General features: G+C 49.7%; 1 long non-coding RNA gene across 11 annotated transcripts in view; it reads right to left on the bottom strand.

Moving 5' to 3' along the window:
- LOC125329936 overlaps nt 1-16,434 on the bottom strand; it is a 50,115-nt gene extending 33,681 nt beyond the window's left edge. Inside the window, exons 1-6 of one of the 11 annotated variants that reach the window (XR_007205314.1) lie at nt 16,383-16,434; nt 15,383-15,460; nt 13,266-13,578; nt 11,420-11,665; nt 8,752-8,866; nt 8,304-8,617 (exon numbers count right to left, since the gene is read on the bottom strand). This is a non-coding gene — a long non-coding RNA (uncharacterized LOC125329936). Of the gene's footprint in view, nt 1-13; nt 8,618-8,751; nt 8,867-9,012; nt 9,242-9,996; nt 10,113-10,885; nt 11,125-11,419; nt 12,465-13,265; nt 13,920-15,382; nt 15,461-16,382 lie in introns of those variants that run through there. The other 10 variants (XR_007205313.1, XR_007205317.1, XR_007205322.1 and 7 more) reach the window with 10 other exon arrangements.
- Between the last annotated feature and the right edge of the window lie 536 nt (nt 16,435-16,970).

Genomic DNA, 16,970 nt, shown 5'->3' with positions numbered 1-16,970 from the left:
CACACAGACCTACCTAACCAACGCCATAACGCTGGAGCGGGCTTTTTTACTGCATCTTTCTTTTTCTAGGTAAAGAAATATTGTTGAAAATCTTCTGCAACCGTATGGCAAGACAGCACCAGAGTGTATCAAGGTAGAACTGCCTTCCTCCCGTTCCCTCTTGGACATCTCCTTTTCTCATGAAGAAAGGCAGGGAGCTCTCATGCTGTGGGTAAACCGAAGTCAGCATTCAGCTTCCCGGGAAGCAGCAACGGGGCTGCGCTCTTGTGACCATTTCTCCTGCATTCCTCCTCCATGACTGCTGGGTTCTGGCAGAGCCAGCAAAGGCATTCTCTGAGAGGAGACACCACCTGCCAAGTGTGGAAGCTGGTATTCCTCCCATGGCATGGTAGGCTCCAAATCGTGCCTCTCTTCCCCATTTGCCTGAGGAGTCATCCTGGGTACTAACAATAGACTCCATGGAGGCTGGTGGAGCTCAGGCTGCCTCACCAACTTCTGTCTGAATTCAGTCATTTCCAGTGAGCAATGTATAAATAGATGCTGCCTCATTATTGATGTATCTTGTGCAAAGGGTTTAGCCAGGGATGAAGCTTGCCTGCTTTCCTTTTATGGATGAAAAGCGGGATCCCATAGCCTTTATGTGAGATCTCTGCACATGTCAATCAAACCACACCAGGAGGAAGGCTCTGTGCTCTTAGGTCCATGTTAAATGGCAGCCATGCGGCCACAAGAAAAGTCCTTGGGAACAAAATGCAGCTTTGCACGTGTATGCATCTGTGTATAGGCACATTTAAAAATATGCACAACAAAACCAAATGAAAAAGGAATTCTAATGGTTGCAGCCTAATTTTTCTATTCCTTTTCAAATCCCAAGATCAGGCTGTAGTCTGGGCTACTCTGACACAAATCTCATTTGACATCGTTATAAACCACTGATTTGCACTAATGGAAGAGTTAGCCTCTGATTTAGGAAGCAGACCTTAGTGGCTGGCCCAAGCCTGAGCCTCTCAGCCCTGCAGTCTGGCTGTAGCCCATTGATACTTGCCAGCTAAATTTGATCATGAAATCCAGTGAAGGTGAGCTATCGATATTTCAGAAAGCCATTCCTCACACTTCTGGGCAGCAAATGGCCCATCACTAAGAAGGCCAGACCCTTGTCAGCATGAGCTGACTTATATGAAATGAAACACTGACCTCACTGCTAGCTCCAGTGTTAATCTCAGAAGAGAGATTTTATTAGAGAAAGCAGAGCTACTCTTCTGAGCCTCTCTATGGGGCACACATTTAAGTTTTGCATCCAAGAAACATGGAATACTTAAAATAGAGTTGCATTTGGTAAAAAATAAAACCTGAAAACTCCGGATAGGTATTGTGTGTGTGGATTTCTTTATTTGATTTGTTTCCCTTGCATTTCTCATCATGCCCATTTCAGCATCCTTTCCCTCGCTGGAGTTTTTCATCCCCCGGTACCAGGGAGGCTGGAGCAGAGTGAGCAGCACCGCCTCACTGCAGCTCCAGCAAAAGAAAATTAAACATGTCTGTGTTCATCTCTAACTAAGGGTCTGGACTGGCCCTGTCTGCTTTGCTGGTAAGAATTTACACAGACAGAAATGACAAGCATCTAAACAAGAGGAGCAAAAGGGAGTGGGTTTGGCTCTTGCTTCATAGAGCAGGACTTGCAGATCCAGTTTTCATCAAGGGGCTCTTTGAACAACCAAAGGCAAATGGATTTATGTTATCACATGTGCGACAGCCACATGATGTCACAACACAAAAAAGGACAATGAGCAGTCAAAAAGAAAAGGATTGTACTGAAACCTTGAAAGTAATTATGTTATTGTGTTCTGCATAACTCATACCCTCGCAAACATGCAGGGAAAAAGGTCTTTTTCTTAAAAATGGAAAAATCACCACCTCTTAAACTGAGGTCTGAGAAAGTTTCCACTGCTCTCCTCTATAGTTCAAGATATTGAGAAGAAGAAATTAGGAGATTAAATCATCCTGACATTTCTAAAATAAAACACATTGAGAAAGAAAATCCCTTCAATCTCCTCAAATCTTTTGCATGTGTTGTAAACAGGAAGGAGGACAGTGAGGCAGCGGAGGAAAGTAGGGGAACAAGAAACAGTTTTTACCATAGCGGTCATTTTGAACAACCAGAGCATCAAGACTGTAATAACAGTTGCTCCAGTAAAACAGAAAGCAATAAACTGTGTAACAGAAGAATGTTTCATGGAAACTTGATGAAGAGGTAATACAAAATGCATTTTTCTTGGAGTAACCAGGTAAGTTATCTCCTGAAGAACGATTGTTAAAGGAAGAGTTTCCAGATGGTGGGAAGCATTAGTGCATCAACCCTCCCTGCTCTTACTATTTGCCACCTAAATTAAAGAAATAAAATAAATCCTTAATAATGCAGTAATTAGTGATGCCTTTTTATTTCAATTTTTATCAGCGTCTTGTTAGGAGAATGTGAATACTTGCACAGCTATTACTATCAGATAATCTAAAAGTAGTCATATGAAATCTACATTATCTATGTAAATGCCTCTGTAAGATGCAGTGAGATGGTTCTTTTTTTGGTAACAGGCTGCACAATTGCATGCTGTACTGTTCTGGTTCAGAATGTTCCTCTTTCTCCAATTAGAGAAGACCAGTCCCATGTTGATCACTTTATCTTTGATTTCCAGTGATTTAAAAGATTGGTTTGACCTGTGATCATAAATAAACGTTGTGATATTGTCCTGATTTAGTAAGGGAACCGCTAATATTCCAAACAAGGTTATGAATCAGCAATTGTTAATATTAAAGTCAGCTATGTTTTTCCAACATTTCATGCCTCATGCAATAATGTGAAAGGGGGGTACACTGCGTGCAACTCAGATGAGCTGATACAGAACAATACGGTGGTGACAATTGACCCCAAAGCAGATAAAAGATCTACTTAATCTGAAATACTCTTGAGTAGTTTGGAAAGTATAAGTTACCTCTTGTGGGCCTAGCTCTTTCTTTCTAGTGGTATAAAGTGTTGAAAAATTATCGGAGCCATTTCAGCTCTGTGGAGCTGAGTTGCAACAGTCAGAGGCAAGGAGGCCTCCCCAGATGGCTTTCCATCCCTGGTGGGGTGACTACTGCCTGCTGTGTCTTGGCCAAGTTAATTTTACATCTCCCAGGCAAGAGCTTTCCTGCCTGAAGATTTCTCTGTTGCTTTATATCATCCCCATTGGCTAGAGGGGTATTGGGTTCACTGAAAGGAAATGTTTCTTGATAGCCACACTGCATCCGTGCATAATTTCTAGGTCTATTTGCACACACCAGGCTACACTGCTTTCCTGCAGACAGGAGAAATTCTGAACCCCCTGAAATCAATGGAAAATTCCCACTGGTTTTTGCAGAAGAACAATTTCAAAAGCAGGATACTCATTTCATTTATCTATATGGGCATTATTATGTAATTTTGGCTAGGTATGTATATTAATATACATATAAACTGCCTTTCAGCTATATATTCAGGGCTCTTATTTTTCCCATCAATCAACCGCCTCTAGTTTCTGGAACATTTCACCCAGTTTTTTGTTGGCTGCTTATAACTAGATACTGTTTTTCCAGGAAGCAAACTACCAAACATGTGTGATGTTCCAGCCCTGGTTTCAACATTTCTGGTGCATACTTCCAGCGCCACACTGCGATATCTCCTCACCTACAGTCCCTGGTGCCTCACCTCTCCTCTGCCCTCTGACTCTGAAAAGCTGGGTCACATCTCCCTTCTACCATTACTTCCTGAACTCTTCTCTTTACCTTCCTCAAAATCCTCTCTGTCCTTTGAAGTCAGACTCTTTCCATCACCTCTATGAATTCTGGCTTGTTTTTTCACTTTTAAACTACTTATTTTTGGCCTGTCATTTAAATTTCTTTTGAGTCATTGTTATTATCGAGCCAACATTTATAAATAGCTCTATGCATTGCAGGTATGTGATAATCAAGTCCTTTGATTTTTGAGCAATTCAGTTACTAAATGATAGCAATAAAAAGCATGTAATCATCATGGGCGTTAGCCCAGGAAATGTTTCTACCATTAAAGCTTTCAGGAGGTAGATGATGATTCTGGTAAAAATTTATGGTTCTTAATAATGAGTGTTATGATTTACCTTTACAACACTAAATGGTGAGGTGTCATAACAGCTACGGGTAATACCTGGGGGCGATACTTTTCAGAAAAATAGTAATCTATTAAAAGGAAGAGAAGAAAAAGCCTTTTGTGTACATAAAGACATTATTTATTTTAAAAAAATGCATAAAAATCCAGTTGTGTACATTACTGCTAGTGTGATGTAGAAAGGCAGAGAAAAAGGCTAGTTAGCTTATTCTTACAGCTGCAAAGTATGTGTAGAGCTGTGTGGATATTACTGTTTTCAGTTTCCTCAAGAAAACCCTATGAACACTAGAAGCCACCTAAATTAACACGAAAGACAATAACTTGTCATGGGAAGAAAGTCTACACTCCCCTCAAAATCATATGTAGTCTTAAAAGCAGAAAGCAAGCAGAATTGAGCCCTAGGAAAAACATCTGCATAACCGTACATATCTACATGCAACACTGTGGGCATTTATTTTAGGCAAATTTGCCGCAGCAAGAGGAACACAGGTCATAAATACGCACTGCAACAGCATGGTCCCTGCTGAGGTGAGTGGGTGTTGTGCCTCTGTCAGGTCTGAGAGAATGGGGCTTTTCTACTATGCTCTAGCCTCTCCTCAGAGAGGGCTGCATGTGTGTGTATATATTCCATTCAGGGATATATGCATATATAAGGGCTACAGATTTAAGTATTTCTGGAAAGAGCACCTGAAATCCAATGGCAGTCCTTATCACTTGATTTAGGGTACTGCTAAGCAGAGAAACGCTTCACGTTATGGGCAGACCCAGGCAGGGCCGTGACCCTGCCTGCACAGGACAGTAGGGAGCAGAACTACTCTTGGTTCTCTCTCTCCCGCCATGGGGCATGATGTGCCCATTGTGCTCGGGGACACAGCCCTTGGGGTAGCTCCCCACTCTGGGAAGGCCCGGGCAGGGCGGGGGACAGCCAGTATCACAGCGTCACCTGCGCTGCACCAGGGCCGCTGCCACACCAGTGTCTGCTCTGCCATTAATGCCTGTGCTGCTCTGGGGGCCCTGGCGTGACAAAGACTTACCTATGGCAGCAGCCTTCGAGGCTACTCCAGTGGAGAAAATTACCAGAGATATAAATCTTCATAGGATTATGGCCTTTAAAGACAAGGCTAAGTTCAAGTAATTATTTCTGGGCTAATTTTTTAATTTAATTTTCTACCAGGATGCAGACTACAAAAACCATTTTAAAACACAAATTTAGCATTCTGAATTAATTAAATATGCCCTCACCAAAATAGCTGTTAATGCACAGCTGGTGCTACCACAAACCTCATTCTATAATGTCCTAGGAAATGCTCATACTGGTACAATTAAACCCCCTTATTTATAAAGTAATTTCTTATTATGTTCCGCTATAAACTTTTAGTGTAATTTTTACCATTAATGAAATATCATTAGACTACTAGAGGCAGGGAGGTTTTAGAGTTATTTTTTTAGCACACGGGATTCACAATTTCTAAAGCAAAAAAAAAGTAGGAAGTGTAGCATTGTAAAAAATCCCGTTCACTAGGGGTCTAATCTTTCCCACAGTGAAATTAATTGGGACTTTGCTATTGCATTGGATAGTAGAATTTGGCCCTAAATATTTTGGATTTAACATGAGCAAGCTTGCTTTCCTGACCAGTCCTGGGGAAGCTATGTGCATTCCCAGGATCAGACCCACAGTACGAGTAGTCACTACCTAGAGGTCTGTTGTTCAGAAAGGACCACTTCTGTCCCTCAATACACACAGATCCCTGGAACTGCTAATGAATGGGGGGAGTCTCTCTGAGATCATGCTATTGGGAAACATCATTCCAAGAGCCCTTATTCTATTGAGCATTTACACAATATTCTAGAATCATTTTGGTGAGCATTCCCAGTATTTCTCCGATCGGATCTTACACTTTCACTCTTCTAACCAACATAGCATAGCAATTCCCAAAAGATTTTAGGGAAGAGAAATCTATAATCATCAAAATGTTAATTTTGACAATGACAAAGAATACATGCATTAAAAATGCATCAGCCCTGTCATTAAGGCATTATTCAGCAAAACCATCTCATCATGCTTTACAGAAAGCAACTAGAAGAAACCAAGTATAAAGAACCATTTGCTAAGCTTGTATTTATGGGTACTAGTCCAATGCATACTACACAAGGTACTCAACCAAGCAAAGAGCAAACAAATCCACGTCCATTATGTGATGAAATGGGAACTCCTAATAATAGTCTAAGTCATGACTCAAGGGAAGATGTCAGCTAAAAGCTCTGACCAGAGGAAGGTTTGTAATACAAACCTGGATGTTTAAAATAGTGTTTCCATCGCTGTTCCTGCAGCACTTGTGAATGTGGTTGTGTTATGGTGCTGAACTGACTATGATTTAGCAGCTGATCGTGTCTTTTTAAAGCATAATTTAACATTATTTCTGAGGCTGTTGAACATACTAAACTACAAGAAAAAAAATCTGCTTTCAAGTGGTATTAGAGAAACACAAGGATCAGAGTGCTAGCATCAAAGATGTGTCTAAAGAATAACAGATCTGCATGTCTGTTACAACGAGCACTCCACTCACTACTAAAGGCAACAGACTAAGATTCCTTTGGCAGTTGTTGGAAATTATTAAGTAGAACATAGACAGTCTTTCAATCTCTAAGCAAGAGACAGAGAGAAAGACATTCTCCATCATCCCACCTCGCACTCTCAACGATCACCCCACGCCTGGCTCGTCCACATTAAAAATAATTCCTAGCCCCATCATAGCTGAGGTTGGGGAAGGATCCATTCAAACAGGCTGTCTTATCACAGGATTCCAGATCTTGCTTTAAAATGGCTTCTGATCTAATTCACTTAAGGCTGAAATCTGGTCTCACAATTGTGACTACGTAGCAACAAGACCTGGGATCATATGGGCATGTGGAGAGGTCTTGAATGGCAAAACACAGGGATGATCACACCCTGCTCCTTTTCTCTGCCAGGCTTGTGGGCAGATGAGTAGGGGAAAAAAGACTGGAACTACGAATGCTATGCCTGGACTTTCCTAAGCACAACATCTGACAGACTGATCAGGCTTTTAACCAAAGCCTGTGCCCTGCTGCTGAGATTGGAGAGTGGGACAGATGCACTTCATCTATGTTAAAGCAATGGGGCATGTCTTGGCCAGTTATGGGAATCAACGCTCCCTTAGTTGTGTCTCCCACCCTTTCAGCTGCAAGTAACATTTGGGGAGTCCTGAGCTCTTCGAAAGGGCACAAATAAGCCACCACCTGAGCTGCAGAAGGGAAAAATCCCCTCAGCTCTGGCCCTGAACACGTGTCTCAACCTGGGGCCTCAGATGCTGACAAGCTCTTCTGGGCGGGAGCTGGTGTGAAGGTGGATTCTTAATCCTGCCCTCACCAGGTTGCAGGGTGAGGATAAGAGAGCAAGAGGGGCATCGCTCTCATTGAAAGCAACCGGCCTCAAGCTGCTCCCCAGGAGCGGCCCCGCTGGATGGCCGAACCCCTCCGCAGCCTGGGAAGACGGGCTTCCCCGGGCGTCGGGCGTTCTGCGCCCGTGCGGGGTGTCCCCGGCCTCGCTAGCACGAGGTGCTCGGCATCTCCCCGCCCGCGGGCACCCCCAGCCCCGCACGACTCGGCTGCTGCGGGCGCGGGGGCCATGACGGCCAGGGGGGCGGCAGCCCGGGCTCTACCGGCGGGTGCGGACGGAGCCGGGGCCGCCCCGGCCCCGCGGGCACTCCGTGTCCCGGTGGGAGGGACCCCTGGCAGGCGACGCCGGCCGCCTCGGTTCCCCCATCCGCGCTCCATGCCGGAGAGGGGCGAGGGGCCGCGGACGGAGCGGGCTGGGGGCTGCCGACCGAGTGCCGGGGTACCGGGGCTGCCCGGACGGGGCGAGAGCCTTGCCCCGGCCCCGGCGCAGTCTAAAGAGCGCTGTCCCCGAAGGCGCAGCCCGCAGCGGCCGTGGCTCCCCCGGCCACCCTCTGCCGAGGGGCTTGGCCAGCCTTGCCGCGGCCCTCCCCAGCTCTGGGCTTGCTCCCACGCACACACACACACCGGGCACCCCCCTCCACAAGAGACAGGGCGTTCGAGCTCCCCCCGCCCGGGCAGAGACACAGAATGAAACATTGCAAAGCGTAGGAAAAGATGGAAAAGGTGCTACCTTGGCAACTAGAGGAGGTGAGGAGCCAGCTGGTGGGCTGGGGGCGGTCGCGCTGCCTGCCTGCCTGCCCGCCGCCGGTACTCTCCTCGACTACGCGTATTCTTAAGCAATAACAACGTAATCCGTATTATCCACCCAAGAATACCCGTCACCGAAGAGAGTCAGAAAGCTGCTGCTGTTGCTGCTGCTGCTGGTGGAAGTGCTGCACCGGGACAATAAATCCATAACTATAATTCGCCTCTAGAAGAAGGAGAATCCACAAGGGTTGCCGAGTGATCTTGTCCCATATCCAGTGGACGCTGAACCTTCCCATCCTGAGGAAGCGAACGAGAGGAGTAGGCATTTAATACACACACGTAGTCTCTCTGCTCTCCTGCTCCCTTACTGGAGCGGGCGAGGGCTTGCAGGCGAGGTGAAAGGAAATAAATCAAAGTAAGGCTGAGTTTACCTGGTGATTGCCTGGTTTCTTCCTCTGTGCTTCTCTGGTATCCTATTCCCTAGCTGTATGCTCCATCAATTCTCTCTGGGAGCTTGCAAGAGATGTCATACGCAGCAACAGATTCCTGTAAAAGAGATGCACGGTTAAGCACACAAATATTACAAATCTGTTTGCATAGGTGGGCTTGGGAAAGCTCCGATAAAGCAGCAGACACGCCTGAGAGACTTTTCATCTGGGCTTTGGAAATGCATTTTACAAGTCCTGACTCACACTGACTCGATGTGCTACCAAGAGGAGGGAGGGCGGAAAGGAAGGCGATGGCGAGGAAAAAAAAAAAAAAATCAAAGAAAAAAATAGCAAAGGCTCCGATCTCAGCAGAGGCACTCCTCTGTCAGGCCTCCTAGCGCCATAAAAATCTAAGGCGAAAAAGGCTTCAAAGTACAAATTCAGCGCGCTCCTCTCCCCGCGTGTGCCCGAACGGCGGAGCCCGGCGGCTGCGAGGCGCCGAGCCGGGCAGGCGGCTCCGCGGCGACGGGCGGGGGCGGCGGCAGCGCACCTCCGCCCTGACACCTGCCGCCGCCCTGCCAAGGTTTGCAAAAGGCGAACCGGGGGGGAAAAATAACAATAATAAAAGAAGTTATTTCCGAATGGTGCCTGCGGCTCTGCCTGTCACCCGGAGCAGTTCCCTTATCAGCAGCGCTCGTGCCTGGGGGAGGCGGGAGGGGGAAGCTTTGTCTGATGATCTGCCGCGGTGATAATAAACGTTTATTGTTCGCCAACTAAATAGAAAGGATCTCTGCAACGTCATGGCACAGCACACTTTGCCTAGCGCTAAAGAAACTTCTCCGTGCTATTTCACCCCGGCTCCTGATGCTAAGAACAGCTTCCGTGCGAGTGATGGGGAGGGGGCAATGAAATTAGCACCGCACGGTCCGAACCCGCGCAGGGCAGGGGTACTCCGCACTTCTTCAGCCATGAGTAATTACGCAGCACACAGAGCTCTCATTATCCACTGCACTCGGTGACTGACCAGCTTGTTGATTAGATTCCAATTGAAATTAATACAAGATGCTTGCTTTTGCTACAGATTTCTTCCTTAACATGAGCCCTTGCCTCCGCTGACGTATTACCACTATGCTTCCTACGAAAACATACGAGAAGACAGCATTTGTTTTGTATCACTGAATCTTGTTTGAATTTAAAAGAAAAGAGAAAAAGAGAGAAAGAGAAAAAATACTTTGATAGCTACATTACCTTAAATAATTAAAAAAATATTTCCAACACACTCTCCTCTATTTTAATCTCATTTTAGGTGTAATTTCCTGTATCCACTAGCACAGCAAGCTTTCAAGTCGTATTCTAAATGGCAGCTGGAAAGTAAATAACAAACACTGTAATTTTTCCCCGCTGTGAAACTGAAGGCTATAACCCCATTAGCTGGCGTTGGAACTCAAATAACTGATGCAGTGGGTTTCCTTCAACTTGAACAAAAGCCGTTTGAAAAAGTGAAATGCACCGAGTCGTGGCGAAAACACTCTACGGTGATACCCTAGACCGATATTCTCCGAAATTGGGAGGCGCTCCACAAATGCATCGGGAATTAGGCAGAAATCCAAACTTTGCGTGGGGCTTTTTTTGTTGGTTGGTTTTTCTGGGGTTTTTTTGTTGGTTTTGGTTTTTGGGTTTTTTTTTAATATTAAATAATGCGATTCTCGGGGAAAAGCAGCCCCGCGCGGCGCCAGCGCTGTTCTCGCTGTGTCCATCTGACACTGCCCTTCCCCTCCCCGAACAGCAGCCCCCCCTACTCCCCGCCAATACAGCGCCTGCCGAAACTTCCCGTGCCCAGCCCCGCCGCCGCCGCCGCCCCGCACCGGCCCGGCCCGTCGCACCCCCCGCCCGCGGGCCCCTCAGCACCCGCGGCGACGGACAGCGCCGAGTGCCGACCGCCGCGCCGCTCCCGGGCCGCCGCTCCCGCCGGCGGGGCCCTGCCAGCCCCGCGCCCCTGCCCCTGCCCGCCCCTGCGCTCCCGGCCGGCCGCACGCCCTCGGGCACCGGGGGAGCGAGCCCCGGCCGCGCTGCCCCCTCGCACCTTCTCCGCGGCGTGCGGGAGGTGCCCGTGGCGGCGCGCCGCGGCACTAAATACCTTTGTTCACCGGCTCCGGAAAGCCATGTTTATCGGCGCTGCCGCCCCGCTCCGCGCCGAAAGAGCCCGGGTGCCGGAGCGCTAGCCCGGCGGGGTCGGGGAAGGGCCCCGGGGGCACCTCCGCCACCTCCGCCTCCTCCGCCGTGCCCGCGGAGGGGGACGCGCACACCACACACACACACGCAGAAGGGAGGGGATCGGATGGAGGGAATTAAACAATTAAGCTATCAGGAGCGGAGCTCCGAGCAGAGCTAGGGCTCTCCATGAAAAGCAAATTTCAGAAGGGGGAATATTGATCCCATCCGTCAATAGAAGGGCACGATGTCTTTCCGTGTAAAAAATTGTTTTGAATTAGGGGGCTCGCTGATGAAAGGGGTGGGGGCACAAGAAAAAAAAAAAAAGAAGAAGAAAGGAGGAAAGAAGAAAATATTCATACCCGCTCAAAGGGAGCCTCTTTTTAAAATCGCTGGAAGCTCGCTCTTTTTGCCACTACCCAAGTAACCACCAGAAATCCACCTCTATTGAAGCGCTTACCCTTTAAAGCCAGGTTTCGAGCAGAACTCCAACTGTGTGTAAAGCCAGGGAGTCATCTGATGTGTGATGGGGAATGGGCTCTGGGCAGCAGAAAGCAGCTTTCTCTCCTGGTGCCGGATTACCATGTTAACAAACCCCGTGAAGGGACCCCGGCGCCTCTGGCTGGCCATGTCTCGTTGCTTTCACACATCGGCGGCTGCTCTTGCTTCCCATGTCCCCGGCGATCGCCTCTCAGATGAATGTGGGCTTCCAGAAAAGGAGTCGGGGGGGAGAGGAGGAAAAAAAATCGCCTAATGCAATCAAATCGATCTGATCTACACCATCTGTCGCCTGCCACTACACACAAGCGTTAAAATAGGAAAACGGGAGACACTGACAGCTCAGGAAGGTTGTTCTGCAGAGTTCATTTTTAGCAGAGCATAATTGGGTATGGACAGCATACAGTTACCAAAGCTGCTGTTAACCATCCAGTAGAGGATCCCGAACATGCTAATGGTGGATTAATTGAGGAAGATCTGACGTGCAAGCTTCATAGTCTCTTATTCATGACTTCCCAACGGGAAAGGACCAATGCCGTGTGGGACTATGGTAACACAGAGTCAAAGAGCTGCTAAGAAAATGGCTCTGTGTTCATAGCACCTCTCTCTGATAACAAACATATGTCGACCAGAACCGTTTAGCAGGATGGGGAAAATGAAATTTTCTTAGCCGAGGTTAGCAATTCCCATCGCTTGCGCTTAAAGACAAGTGAAAAATGGACTGCGGGTCTAAGGCGCTTTCAAGTGCTGGTCTCAGGCTTTAAGCTAGTGAAAGCAGACGGATCCTGCTCAGACGTGGGGTAAAACCCCAAATCTCTTACTTCTTACTGTGACCAAAGTGCATCCTTAGCAAAGCTCTAAAACAAGCAGCTCTGCTAATTTCATCAGGAATGACGCAAGGTCGTTTTAATGCCAGGAACCCTTTTGACTTTTTCCAGCAGGAATGGCTCTTGGGCAAGACATTTCCGATCACTGAAATTTGACATAATCTCAGATAAATATGATTTGGGGGGTGGGGGGAGAGGAAGGGGGCGGCGAGTTGGGAAGAGACGGAGTATGCATCCAGACCTGCAATCAGCCCTGCTGCCAACACTCCAATTTGGTCGCGTTTCCTAGTCTTTCCTGAATTATGAGGTTACAGAGCCTTATATGTAATTATTAAAGCCATGTATGTACACAAACCACAGACGCCTACGGCAGCCGCGTCTACACACACCGACCGGGAGACAAAGTGCGCCCGTCGGGATGCTCTTTTCCACTCCCTGATGAATCCATTGCCAGGGGGGGAGAAGGACTGCTAGGACAAGCGAAGACGAGTTCTCATCCGCCCGCTCCAAGCCCGGGCGGAGGCTCCGGGCAGGGCCGCGCGGCTCGGGGCCGGGCCGGAGCTGTCCGCCCGCCCGGTGCTGAACGGCGGCCCGGCCCCGCACACAATGGCCCCTCTCCGCCGCGCAGGGCGCCGGGCGGCTGCCGCCTCCTCCTACAAAGTCTGCGCGGTCGCCCTGACAATCGCTACAACAATTAGGAAAGTTCTCCTTCGTTTCCACATCTCCTGTCTGAGTCGCAAAGAATAATAACGCCAATAATACGAATCCAAGCAGCTGAATGTAAGCGTTCCGGTAAACAATTATCGTTTAGGGTAATTCTGGAGTCAACCGCATGATTCTCCTGGAAGTTCGTGTTAATCTCTTTAAAATAAATCTAACAGTTATGAACTAGATTAGCCTTGAAAACGTAGCCTAAAGACAAATCAAACACTTTACACGATCTTTTGTTTCAATATACATTAATTAAGCACTGCTGCCTACCTACACAGCATTTTCGGGTCCCGGCCGCGGCGCCGAGCCAGCGAGCCCCGCTGCCTTTGTTGGCATTTGCGTCCAACTATTGCCCTCTGCAGGTCAAGTCCCAGCCGCGGCGAGCGCTCCGCCGCTGTCGAGAGCTCCACGGACAGGAGCCGCCGGGCTCGGCGCCCCCGGCCCCCTCTTCGACAAAGATCCAACTTTTGTTGGGTTTGGTTCTTCACCACGAGGGCTCAGACGTGTTTTCTTTAGGAGGGGCTACGAGTGGGGAGAGCCGGCACCAACACTGCTCAGGCCGTCCTCAGCCTCCATTTCAACCCTAGCCAGGAGACAAGACAGAACAAGGCGAGGTGCCACTCTGAAGACGTGTTGTTTTCTTTCTCCCCTTGTCTCCGTATGACTACGGCAAGCTTCCTAGGCAAAGCCTGCCCTTCCCCTGCGTTTGCAGAAAAAGCAGGAAGAACCCAGCACCAGACAGGATTGAGCCGGTGGCGACACTCAGGATCCCACCCGACTTCCCCAGTCGGGCAACTTTTCTTCGGGCACAACTTGAGAGTTTGCTTCTCTCACTCCCGATCCCAGGGCGACCTCACGGGAAGCCAGGCGGGCTGCGGCGGCGGCTGCGAGGGGGCAGCCCGGCAGCAGCCCCTCCCTCCGCCCCAGCCTCTCGCCCCTCAGCCCAAAGGGATGCTTCCTGCTCCTGCGGAGACAGCGGGAACTTTGGGCCCCGCCCGGTGCCGCTCCGGCAGTCACGCTCTGCCGTGCCTCCGTACGCATCGGCACCGCTCACACGGTAACGAACAAAATGCTGTACCAGAGAAAAAAAAGCTCAACCAACCCAGTGTTACGGCGATCTAGTTACGGTTTTGTTACTTATAATTCAGGAGATTCAGTGCCCAATAAAAGGGGGCCGCTCCCTGTCTTTTTCCCATCCCACCTACACACGGGTTCGTAAGGACCCGCTCTAATACCCTCTCTCCGCTTCCTACCCGGGGTTAACACTGTGCACACGGGCTTCGGCATCAGCTCGGGAGCCCGGCACCGAAGCCGCCTGCTCCCGCGGGCTGCCTGCGCCGCGCTGCCCGGCGCGCACGGCCGCCTATCACCGCTGGCATATGACGGTCTTTCCCCGGAGCCGCAGCGAGGCGGGGAGGGCGGCTGGGCAGCGGGCAGGCGGCGGACCCTGTCCCTGCCGCAGGCGGCCCGGGGAGGGGGAGCGGCCGCGCACCCCGCGCTGCCGCAGAGGCGGACACGCGCCGGCCTTTTGTCTCCCGGCAGCCGCCGCCCATCCCGGCCGGGGGCTGCCGCTCCGCCGGTCCCGCTTCCCCGGCCCCGAGCCGCACCGGGCGGAAGCTGCGCGGGGGCGTTCCGGGCCCGGCCGGCCCGTTCCGCACCCGCGGAGCCGCGGCAGCGCCGCCGCGGCGGGGGCTGCGGGCAGGCGGGGGCACGGCGGCGCTGCCGGGGGGCTGCCGGTGCCCGCGGAGGGGAGCCGGGCCGGGCCGGCCCCGGGCCCAGCCCGCCTGCGCGGCGCGGGGCGGAGCGGCGGAGACCCCTGCTGGCCGCGCAAGGGGCAGCAGCCGGGCGGGCAGGCGGGGCCAGGGCCCGCCCGAGGAGCGCCGGCCCCGCCCGGCCCCGCCCGGCCCCGCCCGGCCCCGCCCGGCCCCGCGAGCAGCGCAGCGCGGGCGGCCCTGGCCGCTGCGAGGAGGTGCCCCCACCCGGGATGACGCCAGGGGACGAGGGTGTGGGCACAGGCAGGGCTGGGAAAGGAGGCGAGCCGGGTCGCCCATCCCTTCCCGAGACAGGGCGAGAGGGATGCGGGGCTGCGCCAGCATCTGCACTCTCCTATTCTAGCAGCAGGAGCGGTCGCCTGCCCTCGGGAATGAAGGCACTGAAGACACCACCAGCTGGCTCTCGGCAGGGTGTCCCCTCCAGGGGGCTGCTCGGTGGGGGTAGGGTCCAGCCTCTAGAAGAACGCTCTGTGTGCTGCCCTGCCACCTGCCCCTGCTCGCACCCACCCCGTCTCCCATCCTCAGCAGCCAACACGAGGAGTTCCTCGTTCAACGTTACCTTGACCTGTTCCAGGTCTGCTCCCGCATTGGCTCTTGAGAGCAGGGAAGAATTACCTGGAAATATTGAATAACACTTCAAGTGCGAGGCTGGTGAGATAATCAGGGAATTGAAGAGACTCTGAACAGAGGAGCCTAAAAAAACCCAAAACACACATGATGGAATTTGAGATAGAAGTAGCCAGTCACAATGTTTTCCAGAATATCACCTGATGTTACATCTTGGTGATGTCCTGGCTGTTACCTGGGGACACTGGATTTGCCTGGACTGATAGCCTAGTTCTCTGGTTCTCTCAGGCATGATAGCCAGTTCACAAGCTGACTGAGATCCATTTAGAAGCCCTTACTTTCTCTGGACCTACTATTCCCCTTGGAAAACTGTTCCAGAATCTCATAACTTGGCTTAAGTTTTCCAGGCTATGTTTATTAGGGGCCCGTTTATTTGTTCCATTTGTTCAGATGCCAATTTTGTCCTTGAGCTTAATTAGTTCTGGTATTTACTCCCCTCACAGTGTACTAATATTCCTTCTCATAATTTCTTTTGTTTAAATCAAGCTTTTCGGTCTTGTCTCATAAGATAGAATCTTCATTTCCCTGATTATACCCATATCCTAGCAACTTATAAAAACTGGGTCATGACCAACACCCAGAAATTACGGTTTTCAAAAGGGTTCATTATTCTATCCATTTTCAGTTTGACCAAGACACAAGTAGGGAGAATGATTAGCATAAGGTCAGACAAACCACAATTCTCCTGACTTCAAGTTCTTTTGTAATCTATCAGGGACATGAGTTCTGAAAGGCTTGTGGTTTATAACTTGGCATTACATCAATGCACATTTATATACCTATATATCACTTTCTGGAGGGGAAGAATGGCCTTGTAGTTAAGAGGGTACATTAGAAATCTAGAGATGTGGCTTTGAATGCCAGGTCTGCCACAGGCAACAGAGGTATCTTTGGCTAGTCCTTTAGTCTTTTGCCACATTTCACCACTTTTAAAATGGGGACAGCAATCTTCCTCTTGTTGCTTTTTTTTTCTTTCCCATATACTCACTTGCATTGTATGGTCTCAGACCAAGCACCTCCTTTCTGGGTACCCCTGGTGCCTGGCACTCTGAAGCTCAAGTGTGTCTGTGACTTTTAACCTGCAGTTAAAAATAGACCATACTTATAAAGTCTACTTTAAGGGTCTATCATAAAAGCTCTTAGTCAGTAACCATGCTAGCAACTGGAATTCCTGAGATCTTCAGCCCCTTGATTACATTAAAAACATCTTCTGTCATTAAACTAAGCCCAGGGACCAGCAGTAAAACCAGAGACATTTAACTGCAAATCTGCATCCTGGCTCTGGTTTTCAAGTCTTTGCCTGGTTGAAAATCAAGTCAAACTTTTATACTATTATTATTATTAGTAGTAATAATAATTTAAACATAGGTGCAATTTAACACATTTTCTTCACTGGTTTTCAATTCAGAAGACTATTTTTGATCAACTAATACTGCACAGAAACAGAACCAGCCCTGGAAGCCCCAACAGCCCCATAGCTGGAGTGGTTCTGGTAATAACAAATGCTATCATTGTTCTTCCCCAGCAATCCAAGTGTGGAAGGTTGAGACTGAACACAGAAACAGAGAGCACTCTC

The sequence above is a fragment of the Corvus hawaiiensis genome, chromosome 9 (assembly GCF_020740725.1).
Source record: "Corvus hawaiiensis isolate bCorHaw1 chromosome 9, bCorHaw1.pri.cur, whole genome shotgun sequence".
In the NCBI taxonomy this organism is placed as follows: Eukaryota; Metazoa; Chordata; class Aves; order Passeriformes; family Corvidae; genus Corvus; species Corvus hawaiiensis.
The sequence above is the reverse complement of the archived record's forward strand: the minus strand, read 5'-3'. Positions and strand labels throughout refer to the sequence as shown.